Genomic DNA, 21,579 nt, shown 5'->3' on the forward strand with positions numbered 1-21,579 from the left:
ATCAGTTCTACTGCAAAGATTTATTAAAAATTAAAATACTAATTAAAAATTACTAACTAAAATTAAAATACTAATCTGTCTTATTGAAAGGATTCATTAAAAATTAAAAATTACTCGTCAAAATGGTAACTGGTTTCGAGCAGTTACCGGTGGTGGCCTCTGACACCATTGCTCCGCCGTCGTCTCTGCTCACCACCTGACGGGACAGGAACTGGAAATGATTTTTGATAAAATCGAAACCCGTTACTGTTTGACATGTGATTTTTAGTTTTTAATAATTCCTTGCTATCAAGATTGTTGGAATATTTACTTAACATGCGGTAATATTTATCAGTGTAGAACAGTAAAGCGGAAGGTTCTAAACTATGGTAAGAATCTCAAGCACAGATTACAGCTTCTGTGCTATGAATCTGAATTTAAAATCAGCGGTTCTTCATTCAATTTTTTCAGTTTGAGTAGAACAATGTTTCAAATGAAACCTGCAGATTAGTGATTCTTGCCTGTACAAAAATGCTAAGAAAGCATATCTCGTTGGGAAACGTTTCTCTGCCTAGTGTTTACTGAAGTAAACAACGCAACTAAATGTTTCTATGTTGTGCGTAACTAATCTGGTAGTCGTAGTAGTAGTAGTAGTAGTAGCAGTAGCAGCAGTAGCATTTTTTTTCCTCCGTGGGTCTCTTTATTATGGATTAAGTACAAAAAAACGTAACTCGTATGTCCAGTCATTGTAGATCGATGTAGTTTGATGGGACAGGTAATCGACCCATCTCGGCACTTGGTTGAAGTAATTTTGTGAAACCACGGAAAACGTAAACACCAGTGTACACAACAGCCATTTGATCGGCCGATATTTTGATGGGTCACTTGCTTACCACGTAGACGAGGAGCTGTCAAACTGCGGCCCGCGGGCCGCATGCGGCGCGAATCGTGTTCGCGCGGACCACGGTTCTCAGGCGTATTTCATAACAATTAGCAACTATCAACTGGATACCGATAGCTAAGCGTATCCTGTCAGGGGAATGTCCGCCCTCTGTTTAAAATGAGTGAGTGGAATTTTCATCGGTGATGTTCGAGGGGTGTCATTCGACATCCGCAGAGAAGCGACGACATACGACGACGAATCAGACCGAAAAGAAGTGAGCGCAGCTGGTGGTCAACGTCGTGACCACTATACTGTAAGTTGCCAAATTAAAATCCAACCTCCACCGTTATCTATTAAAATTTGTCATTTCTGGGAGGTCGTTGATGTTCTGTCTGTACATTGGTGTTTGTAACACGTTCTTTCATTGCTAAGTGCTGTAAATTGCCGACGACCCTGCCTGCGCCTGCGGACTTGATTGTGGTTTCTGCGTGGCAATCAAAGGACGCCATAATTTATAGTTCACGCACTAGTTAATTACAACTAGAAGGTCTGCAACGGTAAGCCACATACAAAATAACTACATTGCCCTGTTTTAGACCTTATAATGACGTTACCAGATTGGTGGTAATCGCGAATTGGTACCAACAAAATGGCTCTGAGCACTATGGGACTTTACATCTGTGGTCATCAGTCCCCTAGAACTTAGAACTACTTAAACCTAACTAACCTAAGGACATCACAAACTGGTACCAACAACAACCGTAAATTTTGCAAGGGGGTTAACAAACAAGGGTTAAATTTAAGTATAATTACTCTTATTTACCCATTAATCATGCACTAACACAGCCAACATCACAACACTTCGGCAGACACTTCGACACGAAGTGTTCCTAATGCTACCAGCTTTTAAGTATCAGTAGTTATTTTACAAAATGGCTGACACTGTGCTGTCTGTGATAATGCTATTTATTTAGCTACCGGCTTCGGTCTTAAACCATCATCGACAAAAAAATTATCGCAGATTTGTTACATGTCATACATACTTTGACATGCGATACATGCTTGGGCCAACCATGTATCACATGTCTGCGACAATTTTTCTGCCGTTGATGATGGTTTAAGACCGAAACCGGTGGCTGAATAAACGACACTATCACAGACAGCTCAGTGTTATGCAATTTGTAAAATTCGTACATGCTGTTGACCAGCGCCGAAGCAAGATATCAATAGTTACATGGTGTCGGGCTGCCAGTTCATCGCGTCCTTATTATAGCTAGTTTATTGGGGCCGATAAAATACTAATTTATATGAGTTACCAACCAGTAATAAGAATAGTACATTTCTGACCCGAGTTGCCGCCCCACCATGTGAGTATTGTCTCTGGAGCAAAAAGGTCGGACGACCACTGACGTACAGAAATGCGAGCGCGGACACACTGAAACGAGTTGAAGTCGGCCGACAATAAGGTTGAAATTGGCACAATTCCCTTCGAACCTCATCGTTTGCCAATAATCGGCACTGCGTAAACAGCAAGCCGCATTAAATGAGAGCGACTGATTCGCCGATTCTTAGTTCATTTTTAGCCTGTCACTCTTTTCTGTACATATTGTGAGGTGATGAAATCGCGCTAATAGCTGATAAATTGACGGAACTTTTAATAGAAGAGATAGAGAAACGACCAGCTTTCAGTAAAAAGTGTAAAGGAAAACTCGACATAAATGTAAAGAAAAATCTGTGGTTGGAAGTCTGTGAAGTGGTGTTCCGGGTTGGAGTCTATATGATAATCAAGAAAAAATGAAACGAGGTGAGTACACATTTATTTTATTTTATATTTTTATACATTATACATATATTTACGGTATAAGACTATCATATTGACCAAAAAGCTGAGCTTTGTGGAGAAGTAAAGCGTGACAAGTATCGTCGTGTGTCAGTTATATTATTCCTTCCTCGGGTGTTTTCATTTATTATAAAATTATCCTTAGGGCTGTCGTAGAGTGTATCTGGTGATTCTGAATTAATTGACTTGTAAGAAACATGTACCTTCATTAAAAATAAATATACCTATAAAATATGTACAACACTTGCCTTAATGTCACACTCAATTTCTATACAATTATAGCGCGTAGTAAAAAAAAAAAAAAATGGTTCTCATGGCTCTAAGCACTATGCACTTAACAGCTGAGGTCATCAGTCCCCTAAACTTAGAACTACTTAAACCTAACTAACACACACATCCATGCCCGAGGCAGGATAAAAACCTGCGACCGTAGCAGCCACGTGGTTCCGGACCGAAGCGCCTAGAACCGCTCGGCCACCGAGGCCGGCTATAGCGCGTAGTAAAACTGTATCCTGTTTCCTTATGAATGGTTGAATTAATTTAATTAAACAAGCTCATTGAAATTGCTCTTTGCATTAAAAGCGAAAAACTTTCTCGAATAGTGTATGCACTGCGTAAAACTTTCCTTGTAATAATCTGTCACTGTATACTGGGTGTACCCAACATTCTAGGCTTAATAATTTCTTATTGTTTTCCTCCTACCTGTTATAATAAAGGTAATGTTAGCATTTCTTCTCGAGAACATTGTGTTAAAAAAAGGCGCTCACTCGAAGTGCTCCTTTATAAGTAGCAATTGAAAACGGGTTATCGGTCAGGTTACGCACCCACTACCAAGTGGACGTTTTAACGGTGTGCAGAGATGAAGTCCAATCCGACCAAATTATCGGACGACAGGTTGATCTGTAGTATGCGCCTGCCTTAAATCGGAACGACCGAATGGAGAACGTATCCTCCCGAATACAAGGACAGCTAGTTTTTTAGTAATGTAAAAAGTTTGTGCTACAGTGTCCATTCCTTTTAAACAACGATCACATAGGAAGGAATATATGCTAAGCCGTGAGTACTTTAGAATTCAGAGAAATTTGAGTGACGGCTTGTACGTGGGCCGTGTTCCTGTCGCTATTTTAAGTTCTTTCTTTCATAATGTTCAGGTTTATGATCCTAGAGATTACTCTTGTAATGAAGGTATCAGGAGAGTTTTTTTACAAGATCCTGAACTTGATACTTCCGGGAAAGCCTTTCGCCTGTCTTCAGACCAAATAATTTAATCGTTAGTATTTCATGTTTAGTGGTGGGCCAGCGCTAAGCATCAATAAAATCTATAGACCAAGAATACCTAGAGCAGTACCCTCCGACATCTTTCACTTCTGACATTGGTGGACAATCATCTGCTTCCAATTTTTGGCTATAAAATGAATCTTTTATGGTCTTTTAATTCCATACAGCTCCAATCGATACATGGTCCACGCTGTCGACTAAGCCAATGGCGGGGAAGAGGGTGAAGGAACAGGATGTGTAGTACCAAAGGGCGCTTCACGCGGACCAATCGACCGACAAATTGGACGTGTGTAGGCGTTTCGATCGACCGACCGACGAACATTCCTTGTCGGAATTTCAGGCGGGTAGGATCACACGACAGCCGGCCCCCAACAGCACCACCCAACAAACTGTGCCGTGCGTGGGTCTGTCGTGCCAACCGCCCGACGAAAGTTCGTCTTGTCACTGGACTAGGGATTAAATGCTGTTCTAATATACATAACAGGCTGCGAGGCGGACAAAACTTTAACGACAAAGTTTCTGGAGAAATTTAAAGACTACAGTTGTTTGTGGAACACGTCGTGCGAGAAGTATAACAATAAAGGTGCAAGAAATGAAGCTCTTTTTAATTTTTTAAACATACCCATGATGGTTTCGTGTGGCACATAGAGAAAATAGAAGTCCATCGACGGTCTACACTTCTATTTTTAGGTTTTAGTTCCGATGCTTATCGAAATGAAATCTAAAAACCGAAATATCGACTTTCAATGGACATTAATTACTAGAATATACTTGATTCTTTGTTACTGAGTGTTAAAAAACTCCAGCTTATATATATGCCGCCAGCTTTGAAGAATTAAGTTTTTTTTTTGACAAATGCTTTATCTCTTGTGTATCTGTTGTATTTATTAGATGATGTGCGCCACCACCATGTGCAGTCTTTCTTCTTCAAATCTGAAACGATTTTCCTGAGATCATGTTTTCCGCCACATAATAAATAAATTTCATTTATGCTACATGAATCAATAACGTTTACATGAACGTATTTTGTTTTATTTATTACGCCTAAGCATTATGTATTTCTTTAGCCAAATGTAAATCACGTGTCAGGTTTCATGATTTTAGTTAGTAATTGTGGCGGTACAACTACTCTGAATCGGAGGTCCTCTTATCTTCTGCCAATGGCTAGAAATCATAATGTAGGAAACAGCCTCTCCTTACAGCTTACAACCTCTCTCATGCCTGTGTTCTTTTTTGTTCAGAATGGTCTGATGATTTTCAGCAGCTCCGAAATGCATGATTCATCCATTCTTACATAATTACGAAAATCAGTGCATCCCAGCCACTTTAGTAACATAACGCAGGTGAATTTGTTTCCTTGCATTAGCCGCTTCTTCGCCCACAGTTTTCTCTCAGCCTTTTTTGGCCTTATTACCTATAAAACGACCAAGGCAAACACCGGTTTTTGATTTTGTGCAAAACGAAGTGGGATCTCGTAGAACATAAACACAGTGGACTTAACCCTTAATGTCCCTTATCGTGGTCTCACCGACCGCTAGCATTTATTGTTACTCTGTTGCTAATGCGTAGTGGTGGGGTAAGGGATTACAGCGTTGTGTAGTTGTTCTTTCCCGAAGCCGCCGTGGCTTCCTTTGTCAGTATCCGCTTGAATATGACGTGGACCTTTATTGTTACTGCTTCTTTCGTGCTAAGCGGTCTCTGAGACAGCTTCTGGGACTTTGCGGTATGGATTCAGTAGCAAGATCTACGTCTACTGTTCATGGTACGGACACTGGCTTCGAGAGTACTGTTGTAAAATGGTCTGAGAACAGTTTAGAAAGTGATTCTGGATGAGATAGTGTCAATGAAATTGAAAGTGAACGCAATACAGCATAGGAACAGTGCGAAAGTGAAATCGAATTTATTTTGCCACCAGAGAATTCCATGAGTGAAACAAGTGAACAAAATGATGAAGACGGAAGTGTGGAGACCGAATCGTTAGCTAAAAGTTCTGCTAGAAATACATTAGGTCGAAGCAAATACCTTTGGTTGTCGAAGCCTCCTCCAGCGATGGCCAATGGCATTATTTTTCCACAAGTTGGACTAAGTGGGGTGAATGCGTTTGTCCTTCGCAGTTCCTACAAAGACAGTCTCTGGTGAACCGCTTTAATTGTTGAAGAAGCTTGTAAACTCTTTGGTGACATTATCATGTAATATGTTCATCACATAACCCTCATGAACCATGGACCTTGCCGTAGGTGGGGAGGCTTGCGTGCCTCAGCGATACAGATGGCCGTACCGTAGGTTCAACCACAACGGAGGGGTATCTGTTGAGAGGCCAGACAAACGTGTGGTTCCTGAAGAAGAGCAGCCTTTTCAGTAGTTGCAGGGGCAACAGTCTGGATGATTGACTGATCTGGCCTTGTAACACTAACCAAATCGGCCTTGCTGTGCTGGTACTGCGAACGGCTGTAAGCAAGGGGAAACTACAGCCGTAATTTTTCCCGAAAGCATGCAGCTTTACTGTATGGTTAAATGATGATGGCGTCTTCTTGGGTAAAATATTCCGGAGGTAAAATAGTCCCCTATTCGGATCTCCGGGCGGGGACTACTCAAGAGGACGTCATTATCAGGAGAAAGAAAACTGGCGTTCTACGGATCGGAGCGTGGAATGTCAGATCCCTTAATCGGGCAGGTAGGTTACAAAATTTAAAAAGGGAAATGGATTGGTTAAAGTTAAATATAGTGGGAATTAGTGAAGTTCGGTGGCAGGAGGAACAAGACTTTTGGTCAGGTGAATACAGGGTTATAAATACAAAATCAAATAGAGGTAATGCAGGGGTGGGTTTAATCATGAATAAAAAATAGGAATGCGGGTAAGCTACTACAAACAGCATAGTGAACGTATTATTGTGGCCAAGATAGACACGAAGCCCATTCCCACTACGGTAGTTCACGTTTATATGCCAACTGGCTCTGCAGATGATGAAGAAATTGATGAAATGTATGATGAGATAAAAGAAATTATTCAGGTAGTGAAGGGAGACGAAAATTTAATAGTCATGGGTGACTGGAATTCGGTAGTAGGAAAAGGGAGAGAAGGAAACGTAGTAGGTGAATATGGATTGGGGGTAAGAAATGAAAGAGGAAGTCGACTGGTAGAATGTTGCACAGAGCATAACTTAATCATAGCTAACACTTGGTTCAAGAATCATAAAAGAAGGTTGTGTACATGGAAGAATCCCGGAGATACTAAAAGGTATCAGATTATATAATGGTAAGACAGAGATTTAGGAACCAGGTTTTAAATTGTAAGACATTTCCAGGAACAAATGTGGAGTCTGACCACAATCTATTGGTTATGAACTATAGATTAAAACTGAAGGAACTGCTAAAAGATTGGAATTTAAGGAGATGGGACCTGGATAAACTGACTAAACCAGAGGTTGTACAGAGTTTCAGGGAGAGCGTAAGGGAACAAATGGCAGGAATGGGGGAAAGAAATATCGTAGAAGAAGAATGTGTAGCTCTGAGGGATGAAGTAGTGAAGGTAGCAGAGGATCAAGTAGGTAAAAAGACAAGGGCCAATAGAAATCCTTGGGTAACAGAAGGAATATTGAATGTAACAGTTGAAAGGAGAAAATATAAAAATGCAGTAAATGAAGCAGGCAAAAAACAATACAAACGTCTCAAAAATGAGATCGATAGGAAGTGCAAAATGGCTAAGCAGGGATGCATAGAGGACAAATGTAAGGATGTAGAGGCTTATCTCACTAGGGGTAAGATAGAGACTGCCTACAAGAAAATTAAAGAGACCTTTGGAGAAAAGAGAACCACTTGTATGAATATCAAGAGCTCAGATGGAAACCACGTTCTAAGCAAAGAAGGGAAAGCAGAAACGTGGAAGGAGTATATAGAGGGTCTATACAAGAGCGATGTACTTGAGGATAATATCATGGAAATGGAAGAGGATGTAGATGAAGATGAAATTGGAGATACGATACTGCGTGAAGGGTTTGACAGAGCACTGAAAGACCTGAGTCGAAACAAGGCCCCAGGAGTAGACAACATTCCTTATAACTACTGACGGCCTTGGGAGAGCCAGTCCTGACAAAACTCTGCCATCTGGTGAGCAAGATATATGAGACAGGCGAAATACCCTCCGACTTCAAGAAGAATATAATAATTACAAACTCAAAGAAAGCAGGTGTTGAAAGATGCGAAAATTACCGAACTATCAGTTTAATAAGTCACAGCTGCAAAATGCTAACGCGAATTCTTTACAGACGAATGGAAAAACTGGTAGAAGCCAACCTCGGGGAAGATCAGTTTGGATTCCGCAGAAATGTTGGAACACGTGAGGCAATACTGACCCTACAACTTATGTTAGAAGCTAGATTAAGAAAAGCCAAACCTAACTTTCTAGCATTTGTAGACTTAGAGAAAGCTTTCGACAATGTTGACTGGGATACTCTCTTTCAAATTCTGAAGTTGGCAGGGGTACAAGACAGGGAGCGAAAGGCTATTTACAATTTGTACAGAAAGCAGATGGCAGTTATAAGAGCCGGCTGGAGTGGCCGAGCGGTTCTAGGCGCTACAGTCTGGAACCGCGCGACCGCTACGGTCGCAGGTTCGAATCCTGCCTCGGGCATGGATGTATGTGATATCCTTAGGTTAGTTAGGTTTGAGTAGTTCTTAGTTCTAGGGGACTGATGACCTCTGCAGTTAAGTCCCATAGTGCTCAGAACCATTTGAACGATTTGAACCAGTTATAAGAGTCGAGGGGCATGAAAGGGAAGCAGCGGTTGGGAAGGGAGTGAGACAGGGTTGTAGCCTCTCCCCGATGTTATTCAATCTGTATATTGAGCAAGCAGTAAAGGAAACAAAAGAAAAAGTCGGAGTAGGTATTAAAATCCATGGAGAAGAAATAAAAACGTTGAGGTTCGCCGATGACATTGTAATTCTGTCAGAGACAGCAAAGGACTTGGAAGAGCAGTTAAACGGAATGGACAGTGTCTTGAAAGGAGGGTATAAGATGAACATCAACAAAAGCAAAACAAGGATAATTGAATGTAGTCGAATTAAGTTGGGTGATGCTGAGGGAATTAGATTAGGAAATGAGGAACTTGAAGTGGTAAAGGAGTTTTGCTGTTTGGGGAGCAAAATAACTGATGAGTGTCGAAGGAGAGAGGATATAAAATGTAGACTGGCAATGGCAAGGAAAGCGTTTCTGAAGAAGAGAAATTTGTTAACATCGAGTATAGATTTAAGTGTCAGGAAGTCGTTTCTGAAAGTATTTGTATGGAGTGTAGCCATGTATGGAAGTGAAACATGGACGATAAATAGTTTAGACCAGAAGAGAATAGAAGCTTTTGAAATGTGGTGCTACAGAAGAATGCTGAAGATTAGCTGGGTAGATCACATAACTAATGAGAAGTTATTGAACAGATTTGGGGAGAAGAGGAGTTTGTGGCACAACTTGACAAGAAGAAGGGACCGGTTGGTAGGACATGTTCTGAGGCATCAAGGAATCACAAATTTAGCATTGGAGGGCACGTGGAGGGTAAAAATCGTAGAGGGAGACCAAGAGATGAATACACTAAGGAGATTCAGAAGGATGTCGGTTGCAGCAAGTACTGGGAGATGAAGAAGCTTGCACAGGATAGAGTAGCATGGAGAGCTGCATCAAACCAGTCTCAGGACTGAAGACAACAACAACATGTTCATTTTGTACACTTTTCTGTTTAAATGTTTTTTGGTAAAAATTAACTTTAAAATTTATGTGAATATATTTTTGTGTGGTATTAATGCAACCTTTTACATAAAATCGGAATTCTTCCACTAAAATTGCTGAAAGAAATTTTTGGCACTTTAAACACAGCGGTCTGTCAGATCGTTCCTGCGACAGTGTGTGACAAGAAAGTGGCCTGGTTAGCTAAAAGTTAAGATACACAGATCACACTAACAGATCGGCGCTATAATTGCTGAGCACATTCGGTAGGGACTAGAGCACCTAATCGTCCGCCACGTTTTCCTCAACTCTGAGGATTCGGCAATGGCAACCTTGTGCGTGGGTAACCCATTCACTCAACTTTTTTGGAATGTCCTTTTCATATAACAGAAAAACTGAAATATGTTACACAGCTTGGTATTTGCATGGTAATTTGTAAATATTAAATGTAATAATTTAAGAACTCGGTACCGATGTCCTCAAATGTGGGTGTTATGCAGTAACAACCTGTGCCTGTTTATTAATTTTTGTCCGTATATAGGCACTTGCAAAAGAGGTGTTACTTTTTAGTATAAGTAGCTAGTGTTAGAAATGTGGCATTTTTATTGCAGAGAAGTGGGGGGGGGGGGGAGGGGAATAGTATCATGTTAAAGTGTAACGAATTTTACTAGTAATCTCATATTTCACTTAACGAGATAAAATGAGACAAATTGTTGCTTGTTGGGTTGTCAAAACTTTATTCTTTGAAGGTTATGTTATTTGTGCAGGTGCCCTCGCAATGACCAATCCGCTATTAAAACACCTTAAATATTACTGTCCTACAGTACCTTCATAAAAAATGGTTATTATTCGGTTTTTGTATATGTGTTTATGGTAACAACTTATATCACAATAAATATTCCTCTCCACTTTGTCAATTGCGAAAATATCTCAGAAACAGAAAAATTATGAGACGAACTGCTTCAGTATAGTTTTCGACTGGGGAAGAAACGCAGTTGTATACAGTTGGTTTCATGTTTATAGTTTTATTAACACATACTTACAATACACAATTGAGCACTAGGTGCAGTAGTCTGCGGCAATCTATGGCCCATCTTTTTCTTCGTTCGGGGTCCCTTGAAAATCTGAACATCCGAAAATCATGTTTTCAGTGATTATTGCAGTTCATAGCTGAGCAGCCGCCCATATTTACAACAAATTCTTCAATACATTCATTCAATTAAAAATCCCACACTCGTACCCTGACTCAGATGTAAACAAATTTGGACATCTTATGTTTTGGGGAAGTCATGGCGAATAGTTCAGTTCAAGTTGTAGAGGTCTTAGTCGAGAAGTATGTAGGTTGCCACGAAATTGGTCGGTCGGCCGATAAATTAGTCCGTGCGTAGTGGCGTTAAAGAAATTCGGAGGCGACGCGCAGAATTAAGGAAACTCTAGAGGGAAGGAAATATAGCAGAAATTTTTAAAAAGAAGTGCACCAGGTAAAAAATGGATTAACAATGATCCTCAGACATTCAGCGACCGCACGCAGGACCTGCGTGAGCAGACTGCTCTAAATCGAATTCCTTGCAGTCTTGTTCCAGGCGACACGGTAATCGCGTAGGCCGTACGACATTACCGGCGTACTCCCTACTGGCGTGTCGGCTGCCAGGGGGCAGCACGGCCGCGCGGCAGATTTTCGAGCCGTCAGTTGTGGCTCGCACATCGTGCTGTTAACAGCGAGCAACACACGGCTGCAAGCAGGGGAAACGCGAACCTCCAGCTTCCACGTGGAGCGTATCTGCCGGCCGGGCTGCGCGCTGTGCCAAGGACGCCCGCAGGTCAGTACCGATCGACACGCTGCGTGTCTGCACATGCGTAACAAGCTCCGCCGTGCGCCCAGAGAATTTCTCAGCGCGATTAAAAATAAGTGTCTGTTCCATTAGTTTTTTGCGTCTGGTGACAGGTTGATAAGCAGATCATTTCATGGTCAATCTAGGGTTTGTGCAGTGAGATATCTTCCACGTGCCATCTTTGGATTTGTCAGTGCGTAAAAGTTACTAGCCGATCAGTAAGTCGGTATCACAGGTAAACAAACTGCTTCATTAAGATATTAAATTTCTTTGTATACCTTTATTAACGCCTTTGGCAGTACTAGCGTGTAGTAAACAGAAAACCACTTACGTTGTGAATGTATCGACATTGACCTTGATCTGGGTTTTAACCTGTGAATCATTTGTTTTCCTTAACGTTGGCACTTTAGTGGCCAAAGTGGGACCCAAAATCTGTTAGTGGTAGGCTCCGACTTCAAACGGAACGTTAGATACACAGAAGTTTGTAATATAGTAAGCAGCTTTTCCGCTCGCGCATGGATATTTTCATGTTTGCGGTAAGCATGCGCTTTCATCGCTAGTAACGCTTCATAATTTGCTACATAATTTAATTAATCCTAAAAGAATAAGAAGGGACAACAAAGTAACTCTTCTGTCGAAATTGTTATATGTTCGTGAACGGTACGGCAGTTCCTTGGAAGGACGAAAATATCTGCAGAGTGTGCAATTCAATAGACGCCGGCATCATCAAGGTGCTGTGGATCAATTTTGTCATATGATGACACGTGGATCAAATCTGAGTTATTATGGGTCGTAATTGAGTTGTAGTCAACCATTCCTCTTAGGAAATATTCTAGCCAGGCTGCCTTTTATGCTTTGTTTTAGTAGTACAGTTTAAAATTCACACAGGTTGGAGTCTGAGGTGTGAACATACTATAGTTTTTTACATCTTACTACAGTCTATTATAATGTAAGTGGTGTGATAGTAACTATTTACTGTTTACTTCTCTTCATATGACGCAATTACCGGTTTTAGAGCTTGTATTCTGCACTCGGGTAACTGTTTCCACCAATACACTCTGCCCTAACAATGGTCAACAAAAACCAGTTGCTTGTCATTTTTGAGTATCTGTAAGCAGAATGTGTGTACCAAACTAAATGTTGTCAACCCTAAATCCCATTGATGTTTTTTTTTGTGAATTAGCAGAAAGGATACTAAACCATTCGCCGAAAATATATTTGTGTATCGCCCGAAGATGGAGCACAACCAGTAAAACATGTGATGATAAAAAGAAGTAAAAAATGTGTTGTTATAGTTGTAATAACTTCTCTTTCTATAAGAGTTATCTCTCTTTAAAAGCTTTCGGGTGAATCACATTCATCTTGAGCTAGATTTTAAAATGTGTGTTGTTAAACAAGTGGCAAGAGCACTCGCATTACGGAGATATAATTTGTCTGTCGTGGTGTTTCGTTGCATGCAAACCACCCCAAAGACTTCGTTGAAGTAAAGAGCATTTTTACCGGAAAATCATCGAACTTGTCGGTAATGATTCACGCTATTCAACATGGGAAATTGTTTTAGGTGCGGTGCGTATCTGGTACTTTTCTGTGCTCACTCACTATAGCGGTCTTATTGAGACCAGCGTGTTATGATTTTTCTATAGATTGCGTAAAATACGTATTAAGAACCTCAGATGATCGTTGCTGTTTCTTATAGGCCGCAGGACAGCGTGATCAGTAACGTCCATTGCAGTTGCTTAATATATTTAGTGTTATCTTCGGGTTTCAGCTGATGAATCGATCATCAAGAAAAATCAGCTGATGAATTGATCATCAAGAAAAATAATCTGTACAAAGATAAACGGCAACGGAAGGTAGTCTTTAGCATTACACAGGGTGTTTCAAAATGAAGGTACGAGTTTTAAGGCTTTGCAGCATTTATTACATTAAACTTACAATTATAATTAATAGCTCAAATCAAAGAACAATTTATTTTTGTTTGTATACATGAGCGCAAAGGAAAGAACATGGAACAACCGGAAGTCACTGAAAACCGCGTTTAACGATTGAGTTTTCACGCATAGCCCCAAGAAATAATTTCGGAAGACTAGTCACGAATTAGTTCCAGTGACAACTATTACGAAACTACTATGGAGACGCTTACACTTATACATCCTTGTCGCTAGCAGCCTTTCAAGCTCTTAAGTCCTACAGACTACGGTTTACTTGCCAACTTTGCAAACGAAATGTTGCTGCATCACGATGAAAATTTCCTGGAACGTGTCATCTTCAGTGATGAACCGACATTTCAAGTAAATAGGGGTGTGAAAACACACAATGTGCAGGTTTGGCTGTCGGCAAGTCCCCACCAGACGGTACAGCTGCAACGATACTCTCCTGAATGGAATGGTTTTTGTTCCATAGCCCGGCCGAAAGTTGATGGGCCTTTCTTTTCGCTGCAACTGTTGCTGGTGTTTCTTAACTTGATGCGCTACAGCTATGGCTTTTTACCCTATTGGAAGAAGCTGAACCATAGAACTTTGACAAAATGGTGCACGGCCTCACTCCTGTAACTCGGTACGCGATTGGTAGAACGTTGTTGTATCCGACCGCTGGATTGGCCGCTAAGGGCCGGAAACCAGAACTTCTTTTGTACGACGCCCACGTTCGCACACGATCTGATGCCATGTGATATATGCCTTTGGAGGTTCATAATGATTCATGTGTATGTGCCTCCGCTACCAGCTGATGTACCCGACTTTAGCAAGAGCATTGTTGCAACAATTACTCACTGTGATCAAGGTTTGGGAAGAACTCGCAAATCGACTCGATGTGTGACGAATGGTTCTCACATAGAATAGTTCTAAGAAAAAGTGTTTGAGTTGCTGTTTCATTTGCTGTATTATTTATAAATTTAAGTTGAAGGTAACAAATCCTACCTGTATGGTCGTTTCGAAACTCCCTGTATAATTCTATTATTGCTTAACATATATAATGAAAGATAATGTGATTTAATTTAGCGTGAGTGCGGAAAGCTTGCTTGATCAGAATTACTTTTCTGACCCCCTGACTTTGTCATTCCAAGATACTATTTTTTGGTCGCAGCCTAGCAACATTTGTTCAGGACTACGAATTGGGAAATTTTCTTAGCAATAATTTAAATCACTCATAAATCAGCCTTGTTTAGCTGCTGCGAGTAATGAAATATAGTTGCCTTTTAGATTAGCTTTAGTATTTATTACTATGTAGCAAAGAGTATTTGCTGTTGAATCAACTTAGTCAGCTAAATGAACTGTGTCAGAGCAGCTATGCCTTCTTTAGAAAAATAACTGAAATAATCGAACGAAGCAGTACAGCTTTCGGCCATTGCTGGTCTGTTGTACAACGCAGATTCGTTGGCGAAAGTACGAAAAAAATCTCAAAATTGCTTCCTGGATTTGTCACCACTCATCAATTAATGGGAGGAGGAAGCCCAAAATTCCAGTTGCAAACCTACCTACTGTTTGTCTAACGTTCTGAAGAGCGTTAAAAGCAATCGCAACAACAATGCGAGTCTGATTATTGTTATAACGGAAGAGAGCTGACGCAAGTGTAGCGGCAGTCTGTGCAGACGGTTAATCCCTTCGGCCAGAGATGATCCTTGACACTGGGCTTCGCGAGTGGCCAATCACGTAACCCGAACTTGTTTAAATTTCTGTCTTGCCTTAACTGTGGTTTCGTAAGTACAAGGTTATTCAAAAAGGAAGAGCAGATTTCTATGAAACATAGAAATACTTGTACACGTCACAGGGTAGAGGAAAGGTTCCGAGTTTTGTGTTCGCACTTAACGTGAGCACCATGTGTTGCTCGAAAAACATCAAAACTGTAGTCCATTTCATTGCACACGCTAATCGACTGGTCAGTGTTCAGTAAATCGGCAGCTGCAGCAATTCGACACCTCAGCTCTTGAAAAGTAGCTGCCTTTAGGTGGGACAAAGACTGTCTTTCACGTTCCTCACAGAAAAAAATCGTACGGTGTGAGGTTTTTCTGACCTGGGAGGCCGAAAGAAATGAACAATATCTTGCTGTCCGCCTCTTCCATTCCAAAGTTGTTGGATGTGGTGTTAAGACATTGCCACATAGCTTCCTCCGCAAGAAGAAAGGCTCTTACACTTTGTGAGCAGAGACGACACAAATCACATCGTTTCGGTGAGTCTTTCGTGTTCGACGACGCTGCCAGTATTTTGCGATCCCTTAATTCTTACGTTATGGTGTTATACTTCTCTCGAGAGAAGCTGAGTCGTTTGGAAAAAGTGCCCTCTGCCTTATCCTGGAGAACTGAAAAGCAACATTTGTACCCTCTATTATGATCGCCGGGACGCAATTTCAGCAGTAACTACAACTTGTAAGGCTTCATATGTAGGCGACGTTTCAGAACATCTACACTTATACTCCGCAAGCCACCCAACGGTGTGTGGCGAAGGGCACTTTACGTGCCACTGTCATTACCCTCTTTCCTGTTCCAGACGCGTATGGTTCGCGGGAAGAACGACTGCCGGAAAGCCTCCGTGCGCGCTCGAATCTCTCTAATTTTACATTCGTGATCTCCTCGGGAGGTATAAGTAGGGGGAAGCAATATATTCGATACCTCATCCAGAAACGCACCCTCTCGAAACCTGGACAGCAAGCTACACCGCGATGCAGGGCGCCTCTCTTGCAGAGTCTGCCGCTTGAGTTTGTTAAACATCTCCGTAACGCTATCACGCTTACCAAATAACCCTGTGACGAAACGTGCCGCTCTTCTTTGGATCTTATCCATCTCTCCCGTCAACCCGATCTGGTACGGATCCCACACTGATGAGCAATACTCAAGAACAGGTCGAACGAGTGTTTTGTAAGCCACCTCCTTTGTCGATGAACTACATTTTCTAAGGACTCTCCCAATGAATCTCAACCTGGTACCCTCCTTACCAATAATTAATTTTATATGATCATTCCACTTCAAATCGTTACGCACGCATACTCCCAGATATTTTACAGAAGTAACTGCTATCAGTGTTTGTTTCGCTATCATATAATCACGCAATAAAGGATCCTTCTTTCTATATATTCGCAATACGTTACATTTGCCTATGTTAAGGGTCAGTTGCCACTCCCTGCACCAAGTGCCTATCCGCTGCAGATCTTCCTGCATTTCGCTGCAATTTTCTAATGCTGCAACTTCTCTGTATACTACAGCATCATCCGCGAAAAGCCGCATGGAACTTCCGACACTATTTACTAGGTCATTTATATATATTGTGACACGTCACACCGTTGTTTGAGGAAGCTGAATTCCCTAGCCTGCCCATCTTGGGGACTTCCTAGGACTCTATGTGAACGCTTCTTGGATACGCCCGACATTTTCATCGGAGTTGCGTGGCCGACCAGTGCCCTTCCCTTTGCATGTACGTACAACGAACATTTAGTCCTAAAGCTGCTTGTGCAGGGCGGCTTCTTGCTGACCCGACGGCGGAATGCACGTTGCACTTGGAAAATGGATCACCTTTGCAAGAATTTCAGCGCACAAAATGATTTCTTTTGCCGTGTAGTAGCCATGTTGCTGCAAACATCAGCGCAGCTGTGTAAAAACTTTGCACCTCCTTCTATCCAGTGATATGCGTAGCGTGTTTCAATATTTTATAGGTTGTAATAAGCAACTAAAATCTGTTCTTTCTTTTCGATTCGCCTGGTACTGATGGCAGTGTTTTCCTTTCCTTTCTTTTTTTTTTTTTTTTTTCAAAAAAAAAAAATCGCCTGGTACTGATAGCAGTCTTACGCACCATGCGGCTGAAAGCTGGCTACAGCACATGTAGTTGACGCGATCGTCTGTCGATGTGTGGAGTGTAGTTGGTTCGAAACCCCGTAGCGTCAGAATTATCATTGCAAGGGCCTGGCCTGCAATGGTAAGAGAGGGTACAGTCTTTGATAAAAAGACTGCGCCGAAATGCCGTCATTTTAAATCTTAGCAGCGTCCCTTGGAATGACAGCATGTGTTGCTGTTGGTAGCGATTTGTCTGGCACATAAGGTCCACTTGATCATCATCATTTAAGACTGATTATGCCTTTCAGCGTTCAGTCTGGAGCATAATCCCCCTTATAAAATTCCTCCATGATCCCCTATTCAGTGCTAACATTGGTGAGTCTTCTGATGTTAAGCCTATTACTTCAAAATCATTCTTAACCGAATCCAGGTACCTTCTCCTTGGTATATCCCGAGTCCTCCTACCCTCTACTGCTGAACCCATGAGTCTCTTGGGTAACCTTGCTTCTCCCATGCGTGTAACGTGACCCCACCATCTAAGCCTGATCGCCCTGACTGCTGCATCTATAGAGTTCATTCCCAGTTTTTCTTTGATTTCCTCATTGTGGACACCCTCCTGCCATTGTTCCCATTTACTAGTACCTGCAATCATCCTATCTACTTTCATATCCGTAACCTCAACCTTATTGATAAGGTAACCTAAATCCACCCAGTTTTTGCTCCCATACAACAAAGTTGGTCGAAAGATTGAACGGTGCACAGATAACTTAGTCTTGGCACTGACTTCCTTCTTGCAGAAGATAGTGGATCGTAGCTGAGCGCTCACTGCATTAGCTTTGCTACACCTCGCTTCCAGTCGATTCACTATGTTGTCATCCTCTGAGAATATGCATCCTAAGTACTAGAAACTGTCCACCTGTTCTAACTTTGTTCCTCCTATTTGGCACTCAATCCGTTTATATCTCTTTCCCACTGACATTACTTTCGTTTTGGAGATGCTAATCTTCATACCATAGTCCTTACATTTCTGATCTGGCTCTGAAATATTACTTTGCAAACTTTCAATAGAATCTGCCGTCACAACTAAGTCATCCGCATATGCGAGACTGCTTATTTTGTGTTCACATATCTTAATCTCACCCAGCCAGTCTATTGTTTTCAACATATGATCCATAAAAAATACGATCAACAGTGGAGACAGGTTGCAGCCTTGTCTTACCCCTGAAACTACTCTGAACCATGAACTCAGTTTACCGTCAACTCTACCTGCTGCCTATCCATGTAAAGACCTTTAATTGCTTGCAAAAGTTTGCCTCCTATTCCACAATCTCGTATAACAGACAATAACTTCCTCCTTGGAACCCTTTATGTGCCTTTTCTAGATCAATAAAGCATAGATACAGTTCCCTGTTCCACTCGTAACACTTCTCCATTATTTTTCGTAAACTAAAGATCTGGTCCTGACAACCTCTAAGAGGCCTAAACCCACACTGATTTTCATCCAGTTTGCCCTTAACTAATACTCACACTTTCCTTTCAACAATACCTGAGAAGATTTTAGCCACAACGCTGATTAAAGAGATACCTCTGTAGTTGTTACAATCTTTCCTGTTTCCATGTTTAAAGATTGGTGTGATTACTGATTTTGTCCAGTCTGATGGAACCTGCCCCGACTCCCATGCCATTTCAGTTGTCCTGTGTAGCCATTTAAGACCTGACATTCCACTGTATTTGATGAGTTCCGACTTAATTTCATCCACCCCAGCCGCTTTATTGCACTGCAATTTGTTGACCATTTTCTCCACTTCCTCAAATGTGATCCTATTTCCATCATCATTCCTATCCCATTGTACATCAAAATCTGAAACAGTACTGATCGTATTTTCACCTACATTGGGCAACTCTTCAAAATATTCCCTCCATCCGCTCAAGGCATAAACAGGATTCACAAGCAGTTTTCGTGACCTGTCCAAAATACTTGTCATTTCCTTCTTACCTCCCTTTCGGAGACTGCTAATTGTACTCCAGAATGGTTTTCTAGCAGCTTGACCCAAAGTCGCCAACTTGTTTCCAAAGTCTTCCCAAGATTTCTTCTTGGATGCTGCAATTATCTGTTTGGCTTTGTTTCTTTCTTCAACATAACTTTCTCTGCCCACCTACAACATGCAAATCGAAACGAGTACGTACATTGCATGCCTATACTGGGTTTCATCCTGCCTCCTCTCGTTTTGCTTGATACAAAGAGCTCTGCATTCAACATGCGAACATGTCAGTCATGCACACTAAAGCTACATTCGAAGTAGCATCATTTCACAGAGCGAAGGTGCCAATAGGCGAGAAGTAGCGAACAGAAATCGTTTACATTTAGGCTACTGAACCTGTCATCGTGGTCGGCCAGACAAGAGTTCTTGACGATTATTTAATCCGCATCGTATTCTGCGACCGGAACATGTGAAAATGACAACTTATGAACTGCGACATAGCACAACCAAGATGAAATATATGATTTCATCTTGGGAACGAAGTTTAGTCGACGGCTATGTCCCTGGATTCATTAAAATGTGGCATTTTTGTCATGGAAGATTACTTTCACCACGAAATAATTGGTCTCAAAAAATACTCCTTCAATAGTTTGTCGTATTACACTATCCTCAAAGCGTCACCTCCTATTTGATACCTACGGTGCTATCAACGTAGTAGTTTAGACTTTGGACGCGCTTTTTAAGGGGCGGGCATAATTTCGTGCGCTTACCGCCCATTCCTGAATCTCCTAATCAGCGTGAAGGTAATTGAAAAAGGACACGCCAGATGTGATGCTTCATCTTTCTCCATTGCGAGTTCTTGTTCTGTGCGATGACTAGACGTTGGACATGAAAAAAGAAATCCTAATGTAGAAAGCGACACATGCGCAGCCCCAGTGAATGTATGTGGCTCAGAATTGCATTCGATTGTAAATATTGACCACGTTACCTTCCATGGGAAAGCAGACAGTGTTAGCAGTTCGCAGCATTCTTATGTCATGAATAATAGCTTAGTGAATAATGGTGGTGTCTACGAAAGACAACGGTTAAGCTTAGAGACCCGATCATATAGACATACTTAATATGACAACATGTTCATGCTACCTGGTCGTCAGAGATTCTCCATTGTAATTTCCGGATCAATAATGTAACATAATCTACAGTTAGGCGACAGTGTTCCGTCACTTGCAATAATATCAACTTCGCAAACTTGGCAGTTTAAAGGCAAAGAATAAGTTTAGTATTAGACATGCAACTCTCATTTTAATATGTACTTCATGAAGTAAAAGAGGGCGTTTTATGAATATGTGGTAGCGAACGTGCACAAAGGGTCGAACTACGGACGCGTCATGCAGCGACTGCAATTTTCGGCAGACGAAACCAACTTTGCCCTATTAAATGCAGGGTCACATACTTTCATTATGTCTCTTGATTCCTGATGATTCTTTTTCGGCTTTAAACTGTAAACTCACCCAGAGTAACAAATCGACACAAAAATCTTTTCTATTTAAATTTGTTAACATTGTTGGGAAATACGGTTTTGCATTTATTTTTGACGAGAATATTAAAAATATGTGGCGCTTACCTAACAAATATTTTTTACAGTAGCAGCTTCACGTAAAATGAAAGAGCATTTCATACTCTGGGCATCCGTTGTTGTTGAAAGGCAGGACTTTAATAATTCTGCTAACAGCCAGTACAGTAAAGTATTCGATGAATATTGTCTATATTACATTGGCGAAAGAAGGGTGACCAGACGTTGTTCATTAATATCGTAACAATTGCCGATAGGTGTATCATGCAGTTAGTTGCAAAGCTATTGCCTGCATCGGTGTCTTAGTGACTTGTGCGGGCCGCTTCTACTTTTCCCAACATTGGGTTGTCCTGCCGTCACACTGATGCAGGATAATTTTGAAACATGGCTTTGTAACTGCGTGATCCACCCACCGACAGTTTTTACGATATTAATGGACCACGCTTTTGTCATCCTTCGTTTGCCAATGTCATGTAGACATTATTCATTGAACAGTACGTTGTAAGCAAGTGAGCCAGAGCATTTTCGAGTTGAGCTGCCAGATTCTGACCTGTCGAAAATTGTCGTTGATGACAAACTGCCTAAACGAAGGAAATTTAGAAGTAAACAGTATTCTGTTTTATGGATTTGAGAAAAAAAAACGTTCTGAATAGCCATTATAATTAAACTATGCCTCAGGTCAGATTGGCAATACGTTTGTTATTGTGCAGACTGAGCAGAAACTGTGTAAAACATTACACC

At 41.3% G+C, this 21,579-nt stretch overlaps 1 protein-coding gene across 1 annotated transcript in view; it reads left to right on the forward strand.

The window, feature by feature from the left end:
• Positions 1 to 11,422: 11,422 nt before the first annotated feature.
• Positions 11,423 to 21,579, forward strand: part of LOC124775515 (serine-rich adhesin for platelets-like) — a 109,423-nt gene continuing 99,266 nt past the window's right edge. The window contains exon 1 of the mRNA XM_047250348.1: positions 11,423 to 11,510. The gene's annotated coding sequence lies outside the window, so the exon portion shown is untranslated. The remainder of the gene's footprint in view (positions 11,511 to 21,579) is intronic.

The sequence above is a fragment of the Schistocerca piceifrons genome, chromosome 2 (genome assembly GCF_021461385.2).
Source record: "Schistocerca piceifrons isolate TAMUIC-IGC-003096 chromosome 2, iqSchPice1.1, whole genome shotgun sequence".
NCBI lineage: Eukaryota > Metazoa > Arthropoda > Insecta > Orthoptera > Acrididae > Schistocerca > Schistocerca piceifrons.